This window comes from Myotis lucifugus, unplaced genomic scaffold (assembly GCF_000147115.1).
Source record: "Myotis lucifugus unplaced genomic scaffold, Myoluc2.0 scaffold_62, whole genome shotgun sequence".
NCBI classification, from domain to species: Eukaryota; Metazoa; Chordata; class Mammalia; order Chiroptera; family Vespertilionidae; genus Myotis; species Myotis lucifugus.
The window spans coordinates 2,836,439-2,843,438 of record NW_005871110.1 but is presented as its reverse complement, the minus strand read 5'-3'; the positions used below and the strand labels follow the sequence as shown (position 1 = coordinate 2,843,438).

Genomic DNA, 7,000 nt, shown 5'->3' with positions numbered 1-7,000 from the left:
AAGCATATCAAAGATGTCCACGTTGTTCCACCTTTTAATGATCTCTTCTGTCATATAATTCACTTCTCTTTGCATCAGAAGATACTTTCTGAGCTTGGGAAATCTTCTTTAAACTCTCCATTTGGATTCTTATCAGGGTGGGACTTCAAAGCCATTTTCCTCTGTCTTTTTCACTTTCCCTGGATGGCATTGGGTTTGACCTCAAAACAGCTATTTCTTTCACCATTTTCTACAACTAGTGTACAGGTGACGCAGATGTACGGAAGCAGAAAGGAGTGTGTTCGTGTGTGCAGCCCTCCACCTCTCATCACTTGAGTGTTTTGGAAAGTTTCCAGTTTTTTACTTTTTTTATACCATTTTTCAAAATATGCCTCAACTTGCCTGGCCGGCATGGCTCAGTAGTTGAGTATCAAACCATGAACCAGGAGACCGTGATTCGATTCCTAGTCAGGGCACATACCTGAGTTGTAGGACCCCAGTAGGGGGCGTGCAGGAGCCAGCGGATCAGTGATTCCCTCTCATCATTGTTCTTTCTCTCCTCCCTTCCTCTCTCTGAAATCAATAAAAATATATATTTTTTTTAAATTATATGTGTCTAAATACATTTCTGCCACATTTTGGGATCGTAGCACCCATAAAAATCATTATCCAGCTTCCTGTTAATGATATCTGGGTAAGATTAGTGAGCTTCAGAAGTTGGTCTCATAGCTTTACTTTGCTGTGTGTGTACATCTACAGTCATGGATTCAGAATGTTCTATTTCTCGACACCAACCTATCACAGAAGCGCTCTCATACCAGATCAGGACTGTCAGCCGTGGGAGGAAAAAGAATGGCTTAATTAGCATTCTACAGCTATTCAGTGTACTATGCACTATGAATCGGGGCATAGCCAGTGGCCAAGATACAAAGCCATATGCCACAGGTCTGTCCCTGAGATTCAGACTCAGACTTTTCCTTACTACAAAAGCTATGACTTTTGTAGTAAGTTTCGATAGTTACACCTTGAAACCATATCGACGATACAGGAACTTAGTAGTATACGAAGTGCTTTGGCTCTCACAGCAATCCGGCTCTTCATGAAAGCAGTGTCTGAAACAAAAATGAAATGTTGGCAAGCTCTGGGTCACTGGCTGCATACAAAGTGAGTTCCCTTTCTTGAGTGGGGAGATTTTCACAGCTGACTTCAGCTGCGCACATTCTCTGTAAGTGAGCCAACCAGCTGCAGCTAAAACTGGAGGATTGCCTATCTCCTGTATCTGGTCTGTGAAAAGGAACTTGGCCCTGGGGTCAAAGAAGGTATATAGCAAGGATGTGTGGGTCACTGCTTTCCTGCCCCCTAGACTATGACTCCAGATTAGAGACATGATGAAAGATTTGAACAGCTGGTTCAGTGAACAAATACGAAATGAAGTGCAAAATGGAAGGGAACTGACTCCTTTCCCAAGGAGAGTCAGGAAAGTCCCCTGCCAGCATGGTGAGGACGGTAACTGACTCACAGGTCCTTTCAAACTATTACAGAACAGGGAAAACAGCATAGGACCAAGGGAGGTCATGCAGGTTTAGTCAGTAGGAGTTCATGACAAAGGGCACGCAGGGATCACTGCCCCAGCCATATGCCTCACAAAGCATGAGAGTTACAATATGGATTATCATTGCAGGACACATCTACCTTTCTACAATTTCTTCAACATTTATGTTTTCATTGGTGACGAGATTTCCCTCAGAAACCCTCCGGATTGCCCTAGCTGGTTTAGCTCGGTGGATGGAGCGTAAGCCCTGCGGACTGAAGGGTCCTGGGTTCGATTCCAGTCAAGGGCACATGTCCAGGTTGCGGGCTCGATTCCCCCAGCGGGGGGGGGGGTCTGCAGGAGGCTGATTCTCATCATTGATGTTTCTATTTCTCCCTCCCTCTTCCTTCCTCTCTCTCTAAAAATCAATAAAAATATAAAATAAAATAAAAAGAAACCTCTGGATTGTTAAATACTATGCAACCAGTATATACAAAGTACAGGGAGAATGTAATGCATACTGCCTGTGGTTAGGGAAGGCTTCAGGGAGGCAGTATTTGTACAACCCTTCAAGGAATAGAAAAAAAAAAAAACGGGACAACTAATGTTGTGGACATATTTAAATTGCCTTCTAGACCTTTTCCATGGACTCAGCTGTTTGAGACTTCCAACAGTTTCGAAAGTGACTTACAAAATAACTCACTCTTCAACTCTGGCCCTAGAGGAGAGGAAGGGGAGGAGCTGCTGGAACTACTGGGGACTTACTCCTTTCCCAAGGAGAGTCAGGAAAGTCCCCTGCCAGCATGGTGAGGATTATGAAAGGTGAAGGAATGTGAAGTAGACAAATCCCTATCCAGGATCAAGTTCAACAGATGGCTTCCAGGGTAGGTCATAGGTATATTATACTCCATGAAGAGCACAAATTATTTTCACATCAGCATCTAGAGCAGCGGTTCTCAACCTGTGGGTCGAGACCCCTTTGGGGGTCGAATGACCCTTTCACAGGGGTCACCTAAGACCATCGGAAAACACATATATAATTACATATTATTTTTGTGATTAATCACTATACTTTAATTATGTTCAATTTGTAACAATGAAAATACATCCTGCATATCAGATATTTACATTATGATTCATAACAGTAGCAACATTACAGTTATGAATTAGCAATGAAAATAATTTTATGGTTGGGGGTCACCACAACATGAGGAACTGTATTAAAGGGCCGCGGCATTAGGAAGGTTGAGAACCACTGATTTAGAGACACTGATAGCTTGAGGTGCTTTTCTTAGTCAAATGAAATTTTAGCCAACCTAATATATTTGTGTCCTCTAGGTTTTTGGAAATGGGTAACCATTTGTGGCATATATGGGGAACTCTTTACCTAAATTTTTAAATAACTAATTATGTAATTATAGTAACATAATAATAACTATAATTAACTTTCTGCAGAAACTAATTATGTTGAACAGAAACTTTTAATATTGTGTTAGCAAACTTTTTCCAGGTATAAAGGGGAAAAGCCAGCCTATACCTTTGGGGGAAGGAAAAGGTATCGGCTGCCTTTTTTTTAAAGTCAGTTCCTAAAAAATCACTGCACTATGCAGAGTCTAATAAACACCAGAGCACTTAAAGGGGGACAAGCCAGGGTTTGGGCCCAACATTGAAAAATTATCAGTAATGCATTAAAAACAAAAAACAAAACAATAGTGGTTTTATATGTTACATGTTTAAGCAATGGATTAGCACTACAAATAAATATGACACTTTACCTTGACATTTGCTCTGGACGTGGACATCAGAAGGACTGCAGCTTGTGACTAAGACTGAGAAGTGGTGGAAGGAGGGTTGTCTGAAATTAGAAAGTTGTTACACCAGATGTAGATGGGTGTGTCTCAGCACCACCATGAGGATTAAGGTGGTGCAGTTTTCTGCATGCAGTTTTTCTTGCAGACAAAATCGCTCCTTAAGCAAATTCAAAATTCTCATGTTCAAATTGTTCTCTACATATTAATCATGTTGGAACAAATTTGCATTTTTCAAAGCAACTGTTACAGTTGAACTATACCAGAGATTCTTCAAATTAAAGCTTTCTAAAGCCAATGGAGCATAGGATTTCAGAAACAAATTCTAAGACGTTAAAAATTTGGCACATCTGTTGGTTATCATATGACTTGATCCATCATCTCATCCTCCCAGAGGGGAAATGAAAGCAGCAATTTAGTTCATTTACATTGAGCTCCATGACGAATGGTTAAATATTCTAAAGAGTACAAACTCTAGAAATTGTATAGTCATGGGAAATTGCTCTTCATCCCTGGTTAGTGGAACTTTTGAAGAACGACACAGGACATATTGGTACACCGCAGTGCTTTCTGAGCTGGGAGCCCACGCTTGGTTCTAAGTATTCCATTTAGATCTTTCCAACCAGTAGCAGTTTATCAAGATTTTAAAGTGAGATATTTACTCCTCCTCATGACTAGTGTTCCTGGTGTTTTCTGTGGGCTCAGTGAGGTAGGAGCCACTACTGTCAACTGAACTTTGGGGACAAAGGTTTATTTAAAAGGTAAACAGGGATGACCACAAACAGAGTCAACCTCAAACTGTTTGCTTCTTTAAAAATCTCAGTTCTTATCAAGTTATCTGAGTATTGCCTGACCGGTGTGGCTCAGTGGTTGATCGTTGACCTGTGAACTAGGTCACGGTTCGATTCCCAATCAGGGCAAATGCCCGAGTTTCAGGCTTGATCCCCAGTGGGTGGTATGGTATGCAGGAGACGACCTATCAATGATTCTCTCATCATTTTTAAATATATTTTTTATTGATTTCAGAGAGGGAGAGATAGAAACATCGATAAGAATCATTGATCGGCTGCCTCCTGCATGTCCCACATTGGGGATCAAGCCTGCAACCCAGGCATGTGCCCTTGACTGGAATCGAACTCGGGACCCTTCTTTCTGCAGGCCAAAGCTCTATCCACGAGCCAACCAGCTAGAGCAATACTTTAAGTTTTAGAAGAAGATGGTGGTTCATTAACCAGATTACACTGACTTTGAGATCTTGTCTATACATGTCAATAAACCACTCTTGAATATGAGAATATTTACTAGAGTATTTAAATATTAGTGACTAGGGACTTTTAAACTCTGTGGCCCCACCAAACCCCCTTTGACCCAGGAAAAATTCCTCACTGCCCACTAGATGGCACTCTTCATCATCTGTGACTCTTAAAAGGACATGAGTCCATCGGGGACAAGAGACAAATGTGAAGAAACCTTTTTTAAACAGCCATGCCACTTTACTCCCACAGAGGTCTCCAAAACACTGAGATTATGACAAAAATATGATAAAGGTCACTTTTGATCTTTACATATAAAGCCTACTGGTCTAAAATGATTCAATAACTGGCTATTATTACAATTCATGTCTTGACCCTTCAAATAAGTTATAAATACCCGATGGCAGACTGCCTCACACTAGTATTCATCTTTGAAAACAACAAAACTTGAATCTCAACTCCCCACAAATGAAAAGGGATTATCATCCTAGCCAGTTTGTCTTCCTGGATAGAGCGTCAGCCTGAGGACTGAAGGACCCAGTCCGGGGTTCGTTCTGGTCAAGGGCACGTACCTTGATCAATTGGTTGCCTCACCTAAGATGCGTGCCTGAGGCGACCAATTGATGTCTCTCACATCAACGGATATTTCTCTCTTCTCTCACCCCCACCCCTTCCTTTCTATTCTCTAAAAAAAAAAAAAGTCAAATGGGAAAATATCCTGGGGTAAGGATTAACAAAAAGAAAAGGGATACCACAGAAAATGCACATTAGGCCTCTTACAGCTGAGTGTGAGGATGAACTCAACTTTCCCAGATGATCGGTAGCTGAGGTGCAGTGGTATAATGTGTACCTGAGGAGAAACTTGAATGACCAGTTCCCTTGGCCACAGTAGGAAAACTAGACAATTCAGCTCCAGTGTAGCCCAGTAAAAACAGCACGGGACTGCTAGTCAGACACCTTCCTCTTGGCTCTGCTCTCAGTTTGGTATAAAACTTCACATAACTCTCTGGGACTCAAATTTGTTTCTTTGTAAAATAGGTCTTAAAGGCCCTAAAAATTATGACATCCAAAATACATTAAAACAAAAAAGTACCTAGAAGTGTTAAAAGCAGAAAGATAATGTATTTAACATGTTGAACTGATTCACCTAGAGACAAAATATTTTATTATTTCAATAACCTTGATAAAATGTGAACAATGGCTTTGGAGGGACTCTTTTGAAAATACCTTCTTCCGATTTCCTTTTCTCTTAAGCATGGTTTCCAGGAAGTATGGATTACTGTGGTCACCACAGCAGCACAGCTCAGGTTCTTACTACATACCACTTACTTTCTGAAAGCAGTGTTTTATTGTCACTCTGTGAAAAGCCGAAAATAAGAACTCAGGACTAGGCTTCCTGAACTTCTTTAATGCCCAGCTAGTTATCTGGGTTCAGTGGCAAGAGGCCACCACTCAGTAAGGAAAGACAAGACCTGCTAAACTTCCTATGCATGTATAATGCATTCCTTTCTGGAAGCAAGCTATTCTCAAATCCCTTTCAGTGCCTTAAACTAGAGAGAGAAGACACAAGAACACCTAAAAACCCCAAATCAGAGATGGGCCACAAGCCCAGAGGCAAGGTCCTACAGTTGAGTAAAACGGGTGTTTTTTTGTTTTAAGAATCTCCTCTACAGAAGACCCTGTGCTAGGATGTTACAAAGGATACCATGTCATGTTGATCAAAAGGCACATACATTCCATCAAGATGCAAACACAAAACTTAAAAACCAGATATAACAAGCGTACTAAATAGTGTGAAAAAGAACTTCCAAGACAATGAAAAAGATTAGTTCACTTAACGTGCAGTTGTTAGCAGAAATGCACAGAGCAAGGTCCTGCAAAATGCACATCACTGCTAACAGTCACGGGAGGGCAGGGCAGGAGAGGAAGAGGGTAGTGGCAGAAAAGGAATGTGATTTGAAAGTATTCGTGTCAGCCCTAATAAATCTCCTTTTTAAATGAGAAGTGGCTAGGCTAATAGTTTATTTTTGGCACAAACTTGTTAAATCTGAAATTTTATAAGGAAGGCTAGGCAAGCAAAATATTCAACAACACTGAGGTGGACAAATTAATATAACTTTGAACAGAGTGGAACTCTTTTAAGAAGTTAGTTTAGTTTTGGTTTCATCTGTAGCAAGACAACACAAGAAAAAAACATGACCTCTGCATGGTCACTCCATGTCATCCTACTTCTGCGAGCTTCACCACTAAACATGTAAGCCAGACCCTACCCCTCAGCCCCGCTGTCCCTGGTTTCCTCAGGGGAGGCAGTGTGCTATTCCTCCTCATTTCTGTCACTCCCTCAATTCCACACAATAAACCAAGTCTATGCTTTAAACAAGCTCAGTGCTTACACTCAAATGTGTTTCCCTGCTATGCTCCTCTTGGCC

The 7,000-nt window shown here is 41.1% G+C and overlaps 1 pseudogene; it reads right to left on the bottom strand.

Moving 5' to 3' along the window:
• Positions 1–375, bottom strand: part of LOC111826243 — a 1,481-nt pseudogene extending 1,106 nt beyond the window's left edge.
• Between the last annotated feature and the right edge of the window lie 6,625 nt (positions 376–7,000).